The following is a 22,611-nucleotide window of genomic DNA, read 5'->3' as shown; positions in this document are numbered from 1 at the left end:
ATTAAATGACGTGATTTGATAGTGTTGTGTTACAAATGGGTATCGCCGAGGCTCAGAAGTTAACACACCAAAATCCACAGAGCTGTGTGACAGGTGCTGTGACTGCGGGGCCTTCACGTTTGCTCCTCTCCCTGCGGCTCGCCTTTGCACGGGGCGCAGAAAGATGGGGAACTAGGTTCTGGGAGGCCTGGGTCCTGGGCCTGGTGCTTTTCCTCAGTGCCTGTGTGCTGCTGGCCAGCATGCCTCATTTGGGCCCCATTCCTTTCAAGTAAAATGAATCGAGGGAAAATCATAGGTGCCAACTCCGGCATTTTATGCATTTATTTGTGTATTGACTAAAATTATGGTGGAAAAATGCACACTGATGGCATTAAATGGTCATGTCGTTTACAAAAGGCTTCCAATTTGTAGCCTTTACACAGTGTCCTCCAACCAATAGAATACTTGCTAGTAGTGTTCACAGTTGGCTCCGTCTTTGACTGGGGCTCGGGGAGGGTACCAGGACGCAAAACCCAAAAGAGCCTTCTTAGGTCCTAGTCCCCGTCAGTATGTAGGGGATGAGACCAGCAGCGTTTCATAATGCTACCTCTCGTTGGCTCACAGGGAGTGGTGTAGCACCGGCTGCAGAGCCAGGCTGTGGCAACACCCACTTCCAGGCCCTAATTTTCAATTGTGTAACAAACAAATTGCTTCTTTGATAACAAACCCCAAATACATAATGGCCCAAACACAGAACTTTTTCACCCATGCAAAGTGTACAGTGAGCGTTTCTGGTTAGCAGGGGGTTTTCCTCCAAGTGGAGATTCGAGATCCAGGCTTTTCCATTCTCGCTGCTTTGCCACATGCCAATGTGCCATCCAGGGAGCACTTGTCATCTCCAGTGAGCTGGTAGCGTGTCAGTGAGGCTGAGGACCTCTCCAGTAAGGAGTTTTGTGGGCCAGGAGCCAGGATGGTGCCTACGCTTCTGCTCCTTCACCGGTGACAACAAAGTGCGTGGTGGCCAGGGAGGCTGGGACGTTCAGTTTGGCTCCCCTCCCGTGCCCAGGAAGAAGAAACAGGTTTTGGGAACAGCCAGTCTCTACACTGCTTTGGGACGTTGAGCAGTTTGTTTCATGTGTCTGTGCCTCAGCTTCTTCAGCTAGCGATAACAGATCGTTGTGAGTTTTAGATGCCCTAATACGTCTGAGGTGCCTAGGACGGCATCTGGCACGTAGTCAGCACCTTCAGGTGCAGCTATACTAGCAGTTTAATGTCTTCCCGATTTTTATCTTGTGTGATTCAGCCACCCCTCCCCGCAGGAAAGGCCTGGAGGACACAGGTGCAGGGGCGGATTCAGCCAGCACTGCCCCTGGATCAAACGGCCCGTTGTGGGACCCTCTGCTTGCTTTGGAGTTCTTTGCACGATGGTGTGAGATATTCTGAAAGAATGCCGTTATAAGTTGGGGGAAAAAAGCTTCATTTGGGAAAAAGCTGAAATCCCCTGCTTTTATAAAGTGGTTCCACCGTTGTTTAGGTTTACTTCCCGGTACATGTTTTAAATGGATCCTTTCATTTTCTTCCTAGTACTGAAGTATACAAATGTTTACGGAAACAATTTCTTCTAAAAAGCCTATTTCGATTTGGTTCAGGCTTTCTGTGAGAACTCCTGGGACGAGCCAAAAGTGAATGCGTCCCTCTCTGCAGAGAGAGCGGGTAGAAAGGTGTGTGGCTTTATTTCTATTTTCGACACTGAGCCACCAAACTGTCAATTGGGATTTTTTGTTCGTTTGAACGTGAGAATTTTCAGACAACATGGGACATCTGGCTTACACACAGTGTGTACTTTGACCCATTTTCTCACTCCGGGCCTTCGCACCCTTCCCCCACAGAGTGATACCCCTTCTCCAGGCCTTTCTTTGTCAGCCGAGCCCCCTTTTCGTTTATGCACCAGCTTAGATCTTCTGGGAAAGGCCTCTTACATCGCGTGTTCCCTTCAGAGACAAACTCTTGATCAGTGCTGTGCTCACAGGGCTTTCTCCCCTCCCCTCCGCCGGTCACACTGCCACCTTCGGGGACTCGCCCCACGCCTCCAAGGACCCAGCGCCCCACATCCAGTGGTAGACGTGTGTAGCTGTGTGTGACAAGTTCTTCACAAACCCATCCCTCTGGCGATACTCCGTGGTCTCAGATGGGCTGATCGAAGCTCTTCTCTCAAATTTTTAAGACCAGAATTTTGAGACAGTTGGTTCCTCTCTTTATCACTGAAAACTATTAAGTGCTTTCCTTTGTTTAAACCAATGGTTCTCAGTATTTCTGTGCCTTAGCTCATTAAATGCTACTCCTTGCTCCCATAACCTGCTGATCTTGATCACGTAGCTCTCCTAGAAGCAGTGATTCTAGGACACAGACATCTTCTCTTCCATGTCTCTGCCACCTTCAACAAATGGCTTCCAGAATCATAGCACTCATGCCCAGCAAGCCAGCGGAAGGGACACCAGAAAGTTAAGGCTTACCCACTTCCTAAGCACCTCTGGTCACAGTACAGGTCTCACGCTGTGGCCCCGTGAAGATGTAAGCGGGGCTAAGGAAAGCAGTGCCTGGTTGGGCAGCCACCTCCCACAACATCTTCGCACTCTGCAAGGGAAGCCCGGACCCTCGGTGGGCAGAGGCCATCGCGGCCCCAGGCGCTGAGCGGCACGGGCAGCAGGTACCACGGCAAGCAGCCCTGCACAGGGGCAACGTGATACGCATGCACCTGCTCCAGTCCATGCTTCTCTGGGCTGGTCCCTCTCCATCGCTGGGCTCCGATCATGGTTTCAACCCTGGATGTGCACTACGGTCGCCTGGGAAACTTTTGAAATACACCTGTGCCCAGACCTGGGCATCGTTCCCTGTGCAAAGTTTCCCTAAGGTGACTCGAATGTGCTGCCAGGGTTGAGTATAGAGTAGATTCACTAAGCTCAAAAATCCTCTGTGCTCCACCTCTCCGTCCCTTCCCCCAACCCCTGGCAACCACTGATCCTTCCGTTGCCTCCAGAGTTTTATCTTTTCCAGAATGCCATAGAGTGGGAATCATACGGTATGTCACTTAGTAATACGCTTTTCATATTTTCATGGCTTGATAGCTCATTTCTTTAGCATTGAATAATAGTCCATTGTCTGGACATTTGATACGTTCAAGTTTTGGCAATTATGATTAATTAAAACTGCTGTAAACATCTTCATGCAGGTTTTTGTGTGGACATACATTTTAACTAATTTCAGTAAATACCAAGGTTAGTGATTGCTGGATATAGTGAGAGTATGTTTAGTTTTGTAGAAACAGAGTTAACAAATGAACAACAAATAACTCGTAGGTGGTTAAATGTTTACCACCAGCATAGGGACACTTACCAATAGCCAGCGCCTCTGCATGTGATTGGCAAGCTGTGCCCTACAAGGGTGTCAGACTAGGAAGGTAAGAGCTGGGCTGCACCCTGTCCCAAATGTCTTCTGCCCTGGTGTGGCGTGGCGTCTGCTTAAATCCCGCAGAGCTGCCCTGCGAACTGGCTTAGACCTCGCTAGCAGTCTTCTCTAGGTTCCTGGCATGGTGTCTTATGCTTGGGGCCAGTTTTCCCATTTCTTCTCTGTCATAGAAGAGTCATCTTCTCCAAGGCTTCTGGGAGTGGGGTGGGAAGTGGAAATTTATTGCGCCTTTATCGTGCCCCCTAAATTTATGCCTTCCTCTCAAACTCCTCATTCTAGAGTGTGCCCTGGGCTCCTCTGAAGCTCAGAGCCATCCATCCGCCCTCTGCCCTTTGTCTCAGATTTCACTCGTATGCGGCGTCAAGGTTAAAAGGCCCGTTTCCCACGCTCTCCAGCAGACTTTAAAGGTCAATCCCGGTAAAGCCCTGTTTTTCCCCATCAGGAGGAAACCGCGGGTTTGTCTTTTTTTCTATGACCCTAAATATATTTGCTCTAAAACCAGTAGGTGGCAGTGTTTCTACACGTTTCTGCCTTAGACGCTGCCATCGTGTAGTTAGTTGGAAGGTCTGGGCATCACAGACCCTGTGCAAACTGTGACAGGGAGCAGCTTCTTTGTGTCTCCGATACGCTTGGGCTGGGTCGTTAGCCTACGTGCTAGTCTTGTAAAGGTTCCGACAGGAGACTTCGAAATGCGCCGGAGGTTTCTGCGGTCTGCCGAATTCAATTCACCACGATCGGTGCTCCTGTTTGTTTCTTAAGCATCGCCCCCCACCCCCGCCCCCAAATTATTATTTCCTTTAGGCAAGAGCTCGTTTCATTTCTTTCTTTCAAATCCTTTGTCCTGACTTATGTAGGTGATGCGACTGCCATCCTCGGTTTTCAGCCATTTTAAAGAGCACCCCAATCGCGGTTGAGGAAGAGGGCGTGTGGGTGTCAATCGTGATGTCACATATTGATTTTACTTCCTCTACTTCCAGCCAAGGAGTTTCTTTCTTCCCACGAGAAGGCAATCAGATTGGTATAGGTTATAATTCTTATTTCTTTAGATATTTCATTTGTTCCTTCCACCTCTTTTTCTTCCTGGGAAAATCCACTTCCTCTTTAAGGTTTGGTGTAATGGTGCCTGTTTTTGACACTTCGGGCCATACTGGTCCTTTTGTCTCTATTCCCTGTTCTCTTCTCTTTCTGGTACTTACTGGTTTATGCTGTAACAATTCACTTCTAGATCTGTTCTCTCCACGAAGCTTTGAGTTTCTCCAGGGTGAGAATCAAGTCTTTATTCATTTTGTGTCCCTAAAACTTATCACAGGGCTTGACGCTTAGCACATGCTCAGTTTAAAAAAGGGATACTTAATAGATCTTTCCCATAATTATATTCTTGTCACATGTTAGTCTAGCATTTTTCTCAGTCTAGATGGCAGATGTCCTTAGTTGTGGAAAATGGAATAGAAAGCATTATCCCATATACTGATGACATGGTTTTACTATGGAGCTGTCTTGATAGACATCTAATTATTTATTATCAGAGAGCATAACAAAAGATATGCTCTTTGAAAACCCGGACGGTCATTTTAAAGGCTCATTGCTAACCACATTACATAGTTCAATTCATTTAAGCTTCTTGAAAGTTAAAATGTTTTGAGACATTACTGGTCTTTCACTAAGATTTTTTTTCAAATGGCTACAAATAACATTTGGTGAGTAAGAGTCCTTTAAAAACACTTACCTGGTGGGAATTATTGTGGGTATCCTTTATGGGCTCCAACTTGGACTTCAAGGGTCCATTTGTCTCTGTGTTGAAGTGGACCCAGAACTGTCCTCTGGAGAAGACAATGGCCCTGCCTCCCGCAATCCCCCGGGGTGCCTCCTTGTGGAGTGAGTGGCCTTCTGTTTATGCACGTTCTAGTTTATTCTACAAACTCCATCTCAACCCAGGTGACCGTGAAGGGGTGTGAACGGGCCAGTAATTTGCAGTATATAATTTGCACTCCAGATGGTTTTCAGAGTATCATCTCAAACTCTCTGCTGACCAATATTTCTGCTTGTGTTATGATTATGAGTATGACAAAGGGGGTGCAGTCCATCTGCTCTCTAGAGTTTGCTGGTTCCCCTAAAAAATCACGCTTGGACTAGGCAGCCCATTGATTGCTGCCCACGTGCCCTGCATTCTTTTGGTCTGTGTAGACCACCATTTATTGAACAGGTGAGCAGTGTGTGACACTGGTTGAGAGTGTAGGCTCTGGGGACAGATGTGTTTTTCTCGTTTGAACCCTGTTCTAATCCTGGCTGTTCTTCTTGGTACCTGTGTGGTCATTGGCAGATTACCTGATCTTTGTTTTTTTTTTTAGGCGAGACAACTCTTGGTTGACCTCACAGATTGCAATGACCTTGTCAGTTTACAATCCCTTATTTTTATTTTTTTTTTACGCTTACAGAACCTGGTCTTCCTAGGTGGTCTCCCATTCAAGTACTAACCAGGCCTGACCCTGCTTAGCTTCCGAGATCAGACGGGATCAAGTACTAACCAGGCCCGACCCTGCTTAGCTTCTGAGATGAGGCGGGATCGGGCTTGTTCAGGGTGGAAAGGCCGTAGACCTGATCTTTGTTTTAAAAATCAGCGTTGTGTCCTCAGAACTCACTACACTGCCCTGGATGCTTGATAAATATTGGTTGGATGATTGAATACATTGAATTGGTGCAATAATTTCTACTTTCTTTACTGCAATGCTGCTAGAGCCACGTATTATGAAACCTCTGTTCAGAGAGCTATAGGCAATATTATTGGATAAAAATCTATTTAAGAATACATTGCGAGATGAATTTTATGCCAGCCAGATGTGGGCCCTGGGGCACAGCTTTTGCCAGGATTTAGCAATTGTCTGAAATGATCCCGCTCTGCCCATTTGCTGGAAAATCAGAAAAGAAGATTTTAGAGGCATGGTAAGATTCATCAGAAAACCTGTTTTGTGTGTGTGTGTGTAAATGATAGAATTTAGGAGACTCAGTTGAATGTTTTATTTTTTTAAACTTAAATGATTTTTATCATATTTAATATGAATATGTAAAAATACAAACCTACCTACGAACTCTGATTTTATAGATCTTATACAACTATAAAATTCTTTAATGCAAACACAAGTGTGAGACACAATCCAAGTGGACAGCGGCAGTGAAACTGAACCCCCTCACCCCCTCAGGTAAACCTCTTACTCCCCAGCTTCTGTGTTTTTCTTGGCAGGCTTCCACGCCATTCCCTGAGGCAATCCAATTCTCCTAACATTGTCCTTTACTCAAAATATTGCAAAATATATATTCCTCTTGCCATCTGCAATGCAATATACCTTTTACCTTTACTGGGTTAAAAATGCCTCATTCATCTGAGTTCATTTCTGCTTAGCTCACCAAACTTAAAGTGCAGTTACCCGATGACCATGTTAAACGCACCGCAAGCAAAATTGTCTTGCCGTCCTCAGACATAAAGCAGACTTCCAAATGGCCCAGGGAGCATTTATATTAAGATTTTCTTGCATTACTACTGAAATGAAAAAAACACTTTACTAATTTGTGTAGAAAAACTTGAGAGTATCCAAAAATATATGAAAAGACTGTAGCTTAAAAATGTTAGGATAAATAGTTACTTATTGCCTATTCATTCAGACCCAGATAATCAATTTGGTATTTTTAATTCGTGCGTGCGTGCGTATGTTAGATGTGTGTTAGAGACAGAGGAATTATTCTTTAAATGTAATTGTTTCTTTTAAATTGTGATGAGTATGTAATCTCTTCTAGAGATCTTTGAGGAGAATCAGGCTGTGTGTTTGCCTCTGGTTATTTTAAAAAATTTTAACATTAAGTTGAACTTTAGATGAAAGATACTATGTAGTTCTGGTAAATAAATACAAGAATTTGAGAATGCATGTGTTGGGCAAATGCCAAGATTATTGCTTTTTATTTTCCATTTAAGTCAAATATTTAAAAATTTTCTTTGGTTATGGTGTTTACCGATTTGTTATATTTTAGACTATTAGATAGTTTATGTAAAACTTACTGATGTTTGTTTAGATTTGTTTAGATTGTTTAGATCTGTTTTCAGTCTTCAGTAATTGCCACTAGGCAAACTTCAGTTAAAATGTCGTTATTTTTTTTCTTGACTTTACACTAATGTTTCTAAAGTGCTTTATGAATTCTTCAAATATACAATATATACTTTGCTATTGCCAGAGAATGTATTTGTCTTAAATTTGAGTTTTTGAACTCTAACATCTGTGAACATGTGAAATAGATTTGTTTCAAAATCAAATTGTAAAATTAATGTGCAATCTACATCTCGAAAATGTATGAGAGCTTCAATATTTAGATGACCACATTAACACAATTTCAAATTCGATTTCATGTTTTATTTTCTAGTTCTATTTAATCAGCAATTCTAGTGGCTTATAAATAAAATATATTATATATTAATTAGTAAAATACACAAACGTTAATATTTAGTTTTTAAATTTAATTCTGACCTTGATAAAGACCAAAATTGTATTATAGTTAGACCGTGAAATAAAAACTTTAACATAAAACATGAATTTCTATTTCATATTCCAAATCTATGACTATTCGAAGACGCTGTTATTATTTGATAATTTTTAGTTTTCAACCAGATATTTGGCATTGTGTAGGCCTGGCTATGGTGTAACATAGCTAACAGACATATTTACTCATGTGGCATGTTTGCCAGTGTGATATCCTCAGTGTCAGGCCTGTTTACTATAAATTTTGATCACTATTTTTATTAGGCTCCTAATGGTTATTAGGATGACTTTTAAAACCTTATCCTAAAACTTCACTTCCAAGCATTTAAGCTTCACCGCCACAGAGAGATTCCATTAAAGTAATTTTGATAAATTGACATTATATGCCCCAAACACTGATTTTTCTTCCCTCTTAGTTAAGATCACGCTGTTGGCTGTATTTATGTGTGTGTGTACTTGCAGTTATACAATATTTATTTTGTACGTCACTATTTAATCTGTCGGCATATTGCAGGGTATGCAAGTACAAACGTAAACATCATGTTAGAAGTTTCAATTTGCGTTTTACATTTTTCGAGGTTTATACGGGTATATAGACAAACACATACACTCAGCTGAACATTTAGTGACAAGTGTGTTGAGCCATGAGACTGAAGTTTGGTCCCAATTAAGAATGGATCGGTTAGGATGTTTTAGTTGCCGAAAGAGTCCCAATTCACACTGGCCTAACTGATAAAGGCATTGAAGGGCTCATGTAACAGAAGTCTGAGGACTTCAGGGCTGATGGATTGGGCGGCTCGGTGTGGTCTGCAAGGGTCCAGGTGTTTTCTGTCTGTTTGATCTGACATTCACAATACCAGCTTCACGCAAAGGCTCGTCTTCTGGGTAGTTGTGGTTTGGCTGCCACTCAGTCAGGGCTTCATGCCTCTCTGTTCACCTCCAGCAGCAGAGAGGAATGTCTTGGATTCTCCGAAAAGTGAAAAACCCAGAACCCCAAATTTCTCGCATCGCTTTGGTTTACAACTGAACCACTTGCCTGTTTCTGAACCAGTCTGTTCGCCGATGAGCTTACGCCTGGGTTCCTAAACTAAGCTCTGCTAAGAGGGTCGGATTACAATTGCTCAGCGTAGACCAGTTGGAGCCCTCCCTGGGGCAGGCACCATCCATCAAAGTCCACTGCTGCAACACTCGAGGAGAGTTTTCCAGAATATTTGCCACGGGATGGGGCGGGACGGGAGAGAAGACAGGTGAGACATGAATACTACTCCTTAGCAAAAGGCACAAACCCAATCCAACCCCCAGGCTTTCTCTTCAAAGAGCAAGTGGCGGCTTTGGGCAGAGATGTTGCGAACCTAATCTCGTGGGGCCGAGTTCCGAGACAAGAACCCAGTCACTGTGGTTGGGAGAACCAGAGTGGGGGTGAGGGATTTTTGTCCCTAAAAGTGCTGGGGAAAGAATGTGGTGGGACACGGGACACCTCAGATGGGAGCATTGATCTTGATTCTAGAAACCCGAGGATACTGAACAAGAAACCGCTTTCCTATGAAATGGATGGGATATGACATCGGAGCTTCGTCTCCTCCTGCCTTGCTCTAGAATGGGTTGCAGAGTGGGGCTGAAGATGCTGGTGGGGTTATGTGGCCCCACCAGTTGTCTGTAAGTTGGCTGTATTTATGGACATAGGCAGGGGATTACTCTGACCGGAACATGCTGATTAAATTAAGAAGCAATGAAGAAATTCAGCTAATGAGATGGGTTGCATTGAAGATAATATGCAGTGGGATGTTACAATGGGACTTTTTTAGTTTCGGTTTCATCAATGGCCCTAAAGCCAAAAACAAAACCCAAGTGCCGAGTGCTCCCATGTTGTGAAGTGGGGTGGGGACTGCGCATGTGGGACTTGAAGGGGACTGGTCCCAGATCAGTTCTGGAAGCGTCGCCCACCTCCAGCCTCGACATGAAGTGAAGTGCAAGTCATGATGCAGAGGAGTTTTCTGGAGAGAGTGGTGGGATTGCTGTGGCATTTCCCCCTCAATCAGGAAAGGGTGGGACTAATGTCCCCACCTCGAACCAGGTGACAGAGGGGGTGAATTAGGTTCCTGGGCTGCTGTAACAAAATACCACATGCTGGGTGGCTTGAAGCAGCAGATACTTATTGCCGTTGCTCTGGCCAGTAAGTCAGTACAGAGCGAGGGGCGTACTCAACGGCAGGGCGAAGGTGTGTGTTTCCAGGAACCAGAAGTGAAACATGCTGACAAGAAGTGCACCCGAGGTCTCCTTAAAAGGGATCCCTGTGTAGATGACACCTGCACAAGGTGTCATCCACCTCAAACAGTGGATGGCTCTCAGTGTTTTTTTGTGAGGGATTGAGATCCCTTTCTTAAAATCACTGATTAATAGTCTACCGTACAGATGTGCCAAAGTTTGTGGCTCCTTTCACCTGTTGAAGAACATCTTGGTGGTGTACACATCCGCGAGCATTCAAGTGCAGGCGTTTGTCCAGACACAAGTTTTCAAGTCAATTGGTGAACTACCTGAGAGTGTGTTCCTGGGTCATATGGTAAGACTGTGTTTACCTTCGTAAGACACTGCTGAACTGTCTTCCAACCGTCTGCACCGTTTTGCATGTCCAGCAGCAATGATTGAGAGTTCCTGTTGCTCCACGTCCTTGTCAGCATTTGGTGATTGTCAGCGTTTTGGAATTTGGTCATTCTAATAAGTACATGGTGGGTCTCTCACTGTTGATTTAATTATTTATTTCCTAATTATAAATGGTGTTGAGCGTCTTTTCATATGCTCATTTACCATTTCTGTATCTACTTTGGTGAAGTGGCTGTTCAGATCTTTTGCACAGCTTTTAATTGATTTGTTTTCTTATTTTTGAGTTTTAAAAGTTCTTTATTTATTTTGGGTTCAAGTTCTTTCTCAGATATATGTTTTGCAAATATTTTCTCACTGTCTGTGGCTTGTTTTTTTCATTCTCTTAACAGCGTCTTTTCCAGATCTGGAGTTTTTAAAATTTAAATGAAGTCCAATTTATCAATTTTTATTTTATAGATTACACTTTTTGGTGTTGTATCTAAAGAGTCATTGCCAAATCTAACGTCACATAGATTCTATGCTATATTTTCTTCTAGAAGCTTTGTAGTTTTGTACTTTACATTTAGGTCTATAATCTGTTTTGAGTTAACTCTGGTGAAGAATTTAATTTTAAATAATTACTTGTTATAGTAATCCTTTTGTAGCATGGTGTGACTAATTTGGGTTAATCTGTGATCTTTTCCTCCATTACTCAAGCCACTTAGGAGTTCATGGTACATATATATTTTGTTGTTATCAGTTTTCACTCTAAGGCTGTTGCATTTTTCTTCTCGTTCTATTTCAGATTGTATTTTTTCTCACCAGCTCAGCTGGGGCCAATGCTTTTCAGGATGGTTGTATTTATTAAGTTTAAATGGATTCTTTTAGTCAATATCTCATTAACTGGCATCTTGTAGAGTTAATTCTAGAATTAGAAAATATTGGGAAGGGATTGTCTGCTTTTAAACTGAGATATTCAGGTAAAATAAAATTCAGGGCTGTGGTCCAGCCCTGAGCCTTGTCTACCACATCAGGACCCTTTTAAATTTGTACATGGTAACCTAGAGACTCTTCTAGGAGGCCCTCGTCCTGACAGCTCTGCCTGCTCATGCTTGGGTCTGAGCTGACAATGGTAAAGGGTTCAGATTAAATAAGAGTTGGATGATGACCAGCTCAGCCTGGCAGGCATCTGATTCCCAGAGGGCACTGCATCATTGCTGGAATAAATTAGAAATATGGGTCATTCTAAGGACACTTGAGTTCTTCTATAACTGGAGACCTATTGGTCCTGCTCCCCCAGGTAGATAGTGTCCTGGAATGAAGCGGTGGTGTGGGAGTGAAGCTACACCCTTGGTGACACCAATCGTCACTGTGTTTTTGTGATAGCTGATGCTCTAGAGGTTATCGGCTGAAAGTCAAGGCCAGTAAAAACTGATGCGTGCATTATTCTATCCACTGGAGATTAGTTATATTACCCTAAATTGAAACCCTTTTGTTTGCCTTCTGGAACCATCTGATCCTCAAAGTCGCAAAGGAAAACTGGAGAGAGGAAAAAAAACGGCAGACAAGTGAAGAACTTGCAAATTTATTTTCCCTCTAAACACTGACTCTGTTGAACTGTGGAAATGAATTAGTAATGAACCTGTTTATATGCAGTCATATATCGCTAAACAATGTGGATATGTTCAGAGAAACGCATCCTTAGGTGATTTCGTCATCGTGTGAACATCACAGAGCGCACTCATGCAAACCTCAATGGTCTGGCCCGCTACATGCCTAGGCTCTGTGGCATGGCCTATTGCTCCTGGGCTACCAACCTGCATGGCATGTTACTGCACTGACTGCTGTAGGCAATTTGTAACACAACAGATAATATTTGTGTATCTAAACATAGAAAAGGCACAGTAAAAATGCAGTATAAAAGATAAAGTGTGTGTGTGTGTGTGTGTGTGTGTGTGTGTGTGTGTGTGTGTACAAGGCACGTGCACAGGGCCGGGCGGGAGCAGGCTCCCAGGCTCCCAGGCTCCCCTCCTGCTCCGCCCACACCTCTAGCTCCTTCACCAACCCTGGGGCCCAGCAGAGGGCGACCAAAGGACAGGTGTACAGAACGCTGAGCCTCGTCTGTTTAACCCACCCAGAGCTGGCAGTACATTCAGCTTCATAGTCCGGTCCAGCTTTCCCTTTCAACGTTGAAAACAAACGTTTTGCTTATACTTCATTACAACATTATGGGACCACCATCGTATGTATGATCTGTCTTTGACCAAAACGTTGTTATGAGGCACACGATTGCATACACTTTCTCAGCGATAGAAAATCCATCAATAAATGTTGGCCTCAATAAATAAATATGAAACAAACATTTAAAGACAATCCTTTTGACAATGATGGGTGCGCAGGGACATTTGTAATTTTGTGTTGTAAATGATAGAATGATGAAAAGGTTAATGTCCCTCTCCTTGGAATAAGGAGCTGGGGCTGGTTAGCTCTGCGGGCCATGGCAGGGCACGGGTGAGGTCAAAGCTGTGGGCTCCACCTCTGTGTGGCTGTGGGCTCTGCTCCATCCCACACCCACATCGAGCCACTCCAAGGGCCACGGGGTGACGAATGTGGGTATGCTGGCACCGGCCCAGCTCCCTGACGAGGGAGCATCTCCAACTTTCAGCTGTAACAAGGGCGGGTCGGTGAGGTAATTGTCACATGAGACCAGCAAGCTTGATACCACAGACTGACAAAATTGTCTTTGCTGTTTTCTACAAATGGAAAAAGTTGGATTGTTTATTTTCTTGTGGAAAGGCTATTTAGTTCTGCTGGTGAGGATGAAAACTCCCCTAGTTTTACTTGATCAAACATGATGCCAAGGCCTGTTGCTAATATCTTGTGCTAAGACTCTAAGACTCATCGCCTGTCAGGGCTGAGCAGTGTGTGGCCACGGTCACAAACATGCGATGAAATGGGCCTAGTCACACAGAAGGGCAGAGTGCAGCAGGAAGAGAGGAACGTCTGTCAAGATTCTGAAGAGGCAATGTCGATCAGCGAGTAGTAGAAGTCAGAGCTGTAACAGAATGGCCTTTTCCTTCTTATTTTCTGAGCCCCCAGTTCTGGCCCCATCTCCTTGCTCAGCATGGTGGGAAAGTGAGTTACTTAAAATTTGGAACTCGTGAAGGCGGTCTAGATCTTTCAGGGAACACAAATGGCGCAAACTTACCAGACTCTTGCTACTCTCCTCTTTTCCTCCCCACCAAATAAAATCCCTGAGTTTGAAGATAAACATGTTTTCAATTTTATTGGATAGTGACGACCTGCTCTCTAAGGCAATTGTTCAAAATTTACCCTTGGGATCGTATGAGAATCATTTCTCCATATCCTTCTCAACTCTTGGTATTTTCACATCTTAAATCTTTGCTGGTCTGCTGAGTGAGAAGTACTATTTTTGATTTGCACTTCCCTACCAGAGGAGTTGAGCATTTTTTTATTTGTTTGTTCACTGTTTGGATTCCTCCCTCTGAGGATTGCCTAGTCATTGTCAGTTTTTTAAAAGTATATTTTTGAATAGTAATCCTTTGTTCTGAGGGCATAGACCTTTCCCCAGCCTCTGACTTCTCTTTTAATTCTGTTTATAGTATCTTTTGAAAAATTGAAGTTTCATATTTGACAAAGTCAAACATTGATATTCTCTTTTATTATTTATGCTTTTTGCATCTTATTTAAGAGATCCTTGCCTACCTCTATGTCATAAGTATATTCTCTTATACTATATACTAATAATTTTAAGCCTTTTTTCTTTTTTCCATGTTTGGTTTTAGATCAGTCTGGTATTGATTTGTGGGGTATGCATCTAATTTAACTTCTCAATGTGAAAAGACAACTGCTCAAATACTATTTATAGGTTGGTTCATCAGTTCTCCACTGGTTAGTAATGCCATCTTCATCATACACCAATTTTACATATATTTATATATAGGTCAATTTCTGGGCTCTCTATTCTTATTCACTCATCTTTTATCAATTCTTCACCAACACCAAACTTTTTTAAACAGGTTTTATTGAAGTATAATTAACACACAATACATTGCATGTATTTAATTCTCAATGTCATTTGACTTATACACTTGCGAAACGGTCACTGTACTCAGTGACCATACCATCTCCTGCGGCAATCCCTCCTCTCTGACTCCTCATTCACAGGGACCCTCTGATCTGCTTTCCATTGTCAGAGAATAGTCTGCATTTTCTAGAAATTTATATCAGAGGAGTCACACCGTGTGTGTACTTTTTCGTATAATTGATTTTATTTAGCAGAATCATTTTCAGATTCCTCTATGTTGTACATATCAAGAGTTCATTTCATTTTATTACTGAACAGTATTCCACTGTATGGTTATGACAATTTGTTGATCCATTCAAAAACATGATATATAATTAAAATATATATTAAAAATATATATCCTATATATCTCTAATTTTAATTTTTCGAACAATGTCTAAAGTTAGTAAGTATCCTTTTTCTACTCCTCAACAGGACAGTGAGCTTAGAAATGCTTCAATTTCCTTTTGAGTTGGCTTATCATCTTCCATTGTTATCTACTATTTTAGTCCCACCTTGGTAATCTCAGAAATGAGTTACCTTTATTTCTGAGCTGAGTTCTTATTTAGATTCTTCATCTTAAGTTGTTTTAAACTCATCATTGCTTTAAACAGTCTTCTTCCTTCTGGGCTCAATTTTCTTCTTGCTGAATAGCAGGAAATTACTGTTGACTTTAAAAAAATAGACAGTCAGTCATTTCTCCAGCAAAATGGGTTTATTCAGAAACAACAAAAGATTTACAATTTGGGACATACAGTCTAAGGGCAAACCATCACCAAGGCTGAGAAACAAGCGGGAAACGCTTTTTTATAGACTCGAGAGGGGCTGTTGTAAACGAAGATTCCATTGGAGGAAGCCGAAGGTACTAAGTGTGGTGGCTTCTCATTGGCTGGTTCTGGTGGGCTCCCATTGGCCGAGCCGTTACTGAGCCAGAAGGAGCCTTTCCCCATCTCCCGCTGAGGTCGTCAGGTTGCACCGCTGTCCGTTGAGGGTCACGAGGAGAGTCTCTTGCCTGTTGTGGTCACAAGGTAGGTCTCTTCCTGTGGGGTCAGCTTTTGCTCTTGGCTCCATTTGAAATGAGGTTTTTGTTGATTAATTTTCTCATTGCTTATGTTGGGCCAGGCTCTGCTCTAAGTGCAGCCACTAATTGGCTCCTTTGATCCGGATGGAGCGCCAGGTGCTCGGTGCTTGCCCAAGGCCACCCCTCCTGTGCGTCCTCGTTTACAAACCGTCTGGATGATTTTCTGCTCGCTCTCTGCAGTTTCCTTCCTCGCCTTTCTGCCAGAACTTACCCTTTCTTGCTTTTGAGCTTTGCTATCTCTTCGCGAATAAGTCACATGCCTCAGGTTTCTGAGTGTTCTAAGCGGGAAGGGTGATGCGGAGGGATCTCTAGCAGAAGCCGGTATCCTCGGGCAGAACTCTGGCTGAGCGCGCGTGGTGGCAGAGGGACTTCCATGAAAGAGCTGCAGATTCTGTGACTTCGTTCTTGCTTCTGTATTTGAACATGCGAGCTCAGTTATAATGGAAACGAGTGAGAGTCTTATGGGGATCTAAGACTGGAATCAGTGATTCTCACAACTCACACCGTTTTCCTGGGGTGGTTTTTAGGAATAAGTATAATTTTTGCTCAGGGAATATCACGTCTGGTCCTTATCACCCACAAATGAAGTGTAATTTAGTTTAATAGTAAGTGCTATCCAAAAAAAAAAATTCAACTGAGTAAAATTTAAAGATGTGATTGGCTTTAGACGTAAATCAGGCACCATCAACTATAGAAGATAGAAAGGAACTCTTAAGAGCCATAAAAGGCAAGAGGCTTTATAGGCAGAAGGAGACATGAACAAGGAAGTTGTTCTAGGCAAAAAAGCGGATTGGTTATCGCAAGGTTATTTTCCTTAGAGGGGATTGCAGGGGTTTGTCTGGTGGATTATCTAACTAATGCTGAACAGGCACTTCCTGATTGACCGGCTTAAGACTCCATTTCTGGGAGCCAAAACTGTAATTAAGTCTCGGTTTGGTGACAGACTTAGCATAACTGACTACGTGTTGGCCTGCTGCCTTGTCTTAAACAGTGCTTATGAATACTGTTACTAAATATAGGAGCTGTCAATCCTGGAATATATCTGTACCCCAGCACCATCTCAGGAAGGGATTTGAATTGAGAGGCAGGGCGTGTTTATTTACGTCCATCTTAGCCACTGCAATACCACGTTTGCTTTTGGTGTGTGTTTCTTCTGTAAAATAAGGCCAACGCTAGTATGCCGTTAAAATAGTGATATAAAAATTTCTCATGACTAAAGTCACTAGAATTTTAAGGAAGACATGTTAACATTTCTTTTTTTCTTTTTTAATTTTTCGATTATAGTTGATATTCACTATTATATTAATTTCAGGTGTACAGCACGGTGATTAGGCATTTATATAACTTCCAGGGTACTCCCTCCACCTGATACCACACATAGTTATTACGACGTTATTGACTATGTTCCCTATGTTGTGCTTTTACATCTCTGTGACTATTTTAGGCATGCTAACAATTTTAATTAAAAGATGGTAATTTAGGCTAAATGTAAGCCTACTGATTAAGAGCAAACATTGCTTTTATTTTACAGTACAGAAAGCTATTGAAAAATCAAAAGAACTAGTCATCTTAGTGGTTGAACTGTCTCTGATGCCAGAATATTTTCCATTTTGTTCTTGAGACATTCTGGCTCAAAGCTATCTACTACGTCTTCCTGATCTTAGAGTTTTCCTTTCTGGAAAGCACATCATTTATCTTCTATACTAGTGTTATACTAATATCTACTTCTTAGGGTTGTTGGGATTTGATGAATTAATAAATATAACGTGCTTAGAACAATGCCTGGAATATAGTAAGTGCCATTTAAGAGTTTGCTATTATTATTGGGCATTACCTGGATATCAAGTGGTAAGAATACCTGAAAAAAAAAACAAAAACGCTCTATTGAGGATCCAAACAATATGGCAAATCAAATTTTAGTATGTAGAAGAGGATGAAAAATAGATTACCTATCTTGACAAGTAGGAGAAAACATCTGAAAGCAATCAAAAGAGAGTTAACAAAGGACAATTGGGTAAATTATCTGTGAACAGTGGTCCAATCAAATATGCCATTATAACAAACTGGCTTTGGGCAAAGGGTTCACAGAAAGAGTGAGTAAGAAAGGAAGTGGGGATTGGAATAGGCCATAATGGATAAATCAAATCAGTTCTTATGGAACATGAGTCAATGATATGATCTAAATACTATAAAAGGCAAAAGCCACATTTGAACATGGTAACAAACCTGGCCTGAATAGCCGAACAGGCTTCATTATTCCATTTCCTTTGGCTCGTGCTGTGCCCTGTCTAAAAAAAGCCTATTCAGACTTTCTTTTTGTTACATTTCCAAAAATCACATGTTGCATAAAGTTGAGAGGCGTGCAGCAATCTTGACCCGGAGTTTGGAAAAAAAAGGAGGACCACAAAAAAAACTTATGATAAGCACCCTAACCAGCTTGAGGCTGACTTAACAACTTGTGGCTCATGTTTGTAAGAGACAGGCTTTGATTATTCTAATTAGCCCGGAACAGCGGAATAAGAAATCTCAGTGTAAAACTGCCAGCAAGGAGGATAAATATTGAACACTAGGAATAACCTAACCACAAGAATGAATTGGTCAGTGGGACCAGCAGCCGATGGAGGCTAGGAATAATGCCAGGAATATTGTGCGTTCAGAAAACTGCCTCTCAGTCTGGCGTTAGCATAAAAATGAGCTCAAAGGTGCCCTGGGAAAGTATTGTGATCAGCTAAGTCCAGCGAGTGCCTGTCGGTCCGCAGCATTTCTCTGGGTATATAGACTTCCTTTACTGGTCCCCAAGCCAGGGACTGCTAGGGGAGCATGACAACCTTGTCGATGATGAAGCCAGATTCAGGAGGGGCTCATTGCAGGCACCCCGGCCATCTGATGCTGACTGACGGTGATTATTCCACTGCCCATGGTTTTCTCGCACATGCGGTGGAAATCTCTTTTGCTTTTCATCTCTATTATTTCCGTTTCATGAGAAAACCAAGGTGGGTCACTTTGACTACTGTTAACACGTGTGGTCTACACAAACTGAGAGAAAACAGGAAAAGCTGGAAACAAAATTAACGTTGGCCCATGAAAGGGGCTCGTCACACTGCACAGTGCCTGTCCTGCAGTCAGATCAGAGGTGACCTTCTCAGACACATCCTTCCTGACCTCTCTTGTTGAAGTGGACTCGCCCTCCACCCCAGATGGGGGATGGTATCTTAGCCAGGTGTCTCACAGGGCTCACTCCTCACCGTCTGTCTCCCTCACTGAGTGTAAGATCTCCGTGATAGTCCTGTCTTTTTAACCCATTTTCTGTTTGCCCCGAGAATACTTGCCGGCAGCACCTGTGGCTGCAGCATTTATCCTGAGATAATTTATGGATTATGGTCCTAACCTCACCCCCAAAGTTTGCCATGAAATATCTCCCTTTTGTTATTTTTTTCGCATTGCTCTAGTGTATCGATAGTCGTTGGAAACAAATGACATCATTCTATTTATAGCATCCTGGTTTTAGTAGTGGTATTTCCATGTACAAAATATGGTAATTCTCGATCGCTAAAAATGTCAAATCCTAGAAAACGTAGCATTTCTACATGTGATGTTAACGTTGTTCTCGAACAGTTATTAGCCAAAGATTCATTTGATGAATCCGATTTATGTATACATTTCTGTTACGTTAGGATTAGAGACAAGGTCTGTTTAGAAATAACTCCAAGAACAGTTTTTATATTGTATTTCCACATTGTAAACCAGTCAGATTTATAGCCTCAAAGAGCATGTATTGTAAAATTAAATTCACACTGGCAGTGAGCTACACTTTTTTTTCTTCCTAAACAGGAAATGGGTTAAAAGCCTTATCAGCCAGTACCTAGAAGGGTGCCTGGTACTTAATAACTGTTTTTCTGAACAAACAAGAGGCAGCTCTCTAAGGTAGGATGGTTTGAGTGGCGAATAACCTGCATCTTTTAGAAAACGTCCCCCTGAAGCTCTATTAAGTTAGGGTGCAGACTGGAAAGGTCAGGTGTATGCGTATTTAAGATCATTAGGTAGGATTTGCCGGTGTTGGCAGGGTTCACCAAGATGTCTGGGAAAACCTGGGTTTTTGCTTCGGGTGATTGAAGATGTATCTAAAAGAGCAAGAGCACACGTAGGATAGAAAACCGATTAGAGCAAAAGGCTAAAGTTAGAGAAACAGGCGGTCTCCCCGACAGCTTCAGACGCAGGGTGGTCAGATCACCGGTTTACCTGGGGACAGTCCCGGCGTAATTCCGACGGTGCTTTTCATTTCCTCGGCAGTCCCCGAAGTGCATGTTAAGTTACGTGGTCGTCCTGTCTGTGGGGTTCTGTTCACCGCTTTTCACTCATACAGGAGCCACGGTGTCTCCTGAGGTGACTGACGGTGGACTCTGTGTGAGCAGAGGCAGGGAGTGGTTGTAATTTTGCAGTTCATCAGTTATGTAGGAAAATCTTACATATTTCTTGACATTCGTAGTATGATTCTCCTAAGGTTTTGCCCGTCAGATGGTCTTTGTGTTTCCTAATTATCCATGCCTGAGGACGTTTGGAGCCATGGCGATCGGGGTGATAGGTTTGGTGCAGCCATAGTTAGGCTACACTGTGCCACATGATCTTCAGACAGCACGACTGTGTCGCAATGTCTTCCCGAGATTTTTAGAAAAATGTCGTCAAGTTTATTCATAGCCCTACTCTCTCTAGGGCCCAGGAGAACAGGTTCTTGGGGTGCTCTTTGGGGGGCAATCTGAGAGATAGGCCGTACTCATAATTATGCCTCCCTTTAACCTAAAAGAGTTTTTTCTTGACTCAAGCTTCTAAACACCGATTCCTTGTTGAAGACGAGTCTTTTTCCAGTAAGCTTTTGGTCCTTAGAGCAGAAAGGCCTCTGGGGAGTGCTCAAGCCATGCCCAGGTATGTCCACAGATGGCCAGCCCATGAAGTCTGGTAATGCAGCAACTGTCTGACATATTCGACTGCTTTTAAGTGACCAATAATGCCTGCCCTTAAAGGGCTGGAGAAAGTCACTGAGTGGTTTCAACAGGAGAGCATGTCACCACGTTACTCTGGAATGGTTAGATGATTAATTTCCCAAACCAGAATGGATGGTGCGGCCACGGGGAGAAGGCTATATGCTTGCTAGACATGAATGCCCTTGATTTCTTCTTCCGGTTTAGTCAATAAAAATCGGAGGCCCCGCTAACCTGAGGCAATGCGTCCCCTGCAGGTACAGGAGCGGGAGCAAGTGCTGCCTTCATGCCCCGTGTCCATTGCAGTTTACCTGTGCATTGTCCTAAGAGAAAAGGCATTGAATATAACATGCGATGTGTTGTAATGTGATACCAGTAAAGTCATTGTCTATGTTAATTCGCCTGTGTATCCAGACCTGGTGGCCAAGATGTGAGGAGCTCCGATTTTTCCATTTTCCATAGTCCTTTTCACCATTATTCAAAATGTTTTCATGGTAGTCTCTTGGGTTGACATGCCATAATTTAATTTATTTTTTATACTTATTTAATTAAATTTTTTTTTTTTTTTTTAGGCAAGGCAACACTTGGTTGACCTCACGGATTGCACGGACTTTGTCAGCTTACAATCCCTTATTTTTAAAAAATTTTTTATGCCTACGGCACCTGGTCTTCCTAGGTGGTCTCCCATCTAAGTACTAACCAGGCCCGACTCTGCTTAGCTTTCGAGATCAGACGGGATCGATCTTGTTCGGGGTGGCATGGCCATAGACGGCATACCATAATTTAAGCTATTTTCAGCTTTTGTATATTTGGGTGGTTTTATTTTTTTTCTATTGTAAATACTGTGAAAACTGGAAGTATATGTGCACATTTTTTCCTAACTTAGATTAGTGAATTAAGATGAATATTTACAAAAAGGAGAAAAGTTAAGGACCGTTTGAAGAGCAGCAGGGGCCAGAGGCTCTGAGGAGCAGGACTTACCGTCTGAGGTGTTTCCTCGTCTATACAATGCTCCTCGTGGTCTTCCGTCATCTGCTTATAAGATGTCCCCAAAGTTCTTTGGGATGCATAATATTAGGCAGGCTGCTGAAGGACTTGACAGTCTGACGATAAATTACTGTGGATCTTGAATGGAAAATATTACACCCTGAATCTGGTCAGTGAGGAGGAAGTAGAGTGAAGAAAAACCCTCCATCTAGACACGATATTGCAACAGAGTATGAAATATTTGCATTTCCATGTTATATATCTTGTTTTGAGTCATACGTTTATTTTTTTTCCCTTTGTCATCCTTTCAAGCATATTAATGGACCGTGGACGAAAATATTTCCTTAGGTAAATAAGTAGAAGAAACTTGTGCAAACGCAAAAGAAATTTCACTGTTTCTGTTTCAGAGGTCTTACCTTGTTTTGTGGAATGACTTTAAAGAAGAGTTTACTGTTTTTCTTTTCTTTATTAGGAATTAAAATAGGAGACTTTTGATGGGATCTGATTTTTAACAAATCTATTTTCTTTGAGAAAAAGGGGTTTTCCCCTTTAGAAGCTTGAGATAGATGCGATAAAGTTCAGGAAACCCTTATTTGACAGTTGCTTGATATTATTCTGGATGATTTGTTTAGAGAGATGTGTGCATCTACATTGCTTAAAGCTCTCCTTGATGATGAATCTCTGACTTTCATGTGGGATAAATAACATCGTAGGATAATGAGAATTTTGCAGCTTCTGGTTGCTGGGATTGTCCACACTTGTAGAAGCATTGGAAAATGCTAAGAATGGTCTTGCAAAGTTTTAAAATAGAGCGGCCAGGCATGCAAAGTAAAGTCAGAGGGAACATTGAGTGAATGCCTGCTGTGTGTCAGGCACAGAGTTGTGTGCCTTACAACTGTCACGACGACCCTAGGTGGTCGGTACCACTATTTT

At 42.5% G+C, this 22,611-nt stretch overlaps 2 pseudogenes; both read right to left on the bottom strand.

Annotated features, from left to right (window-relative positions):
* Positions 1-5,870: 5,870 nt before the first annotated feature.
* On the bottom strand, positions 5,871-6,039 carry LOC120611492 (uncharacterized; annotated as a pseudogene).
* Positions 6,040-21,342: 15,303 nt separating this feature from the next.
* LOC120611458 (uncharacterized) lies at positions 21,343-21,461 on the bottom strand (annotated as a pseudogene).
* Positions 21,462-22,611: the final 1,150 nt, after the last annotated feature.

The sequence above is a fragment of the Pteropus medius genome, unplaced genomic scaffold (assembly GCF_902729225.1).
Source record: "Pteropus medius unplaced genomic scaffold, Ma_sr-lr_union100, whole genome shotgun sequence".
NCBI classification, from domain to species: Eukaryota; Metazoa; Chordata; class Mammalia; order Chiroptera; family Pteropodidae; genus Pteropus; species Pteropus medius.
This window is presented reverse-complemented; position numbering and strand designations above follow the sequence as displayed.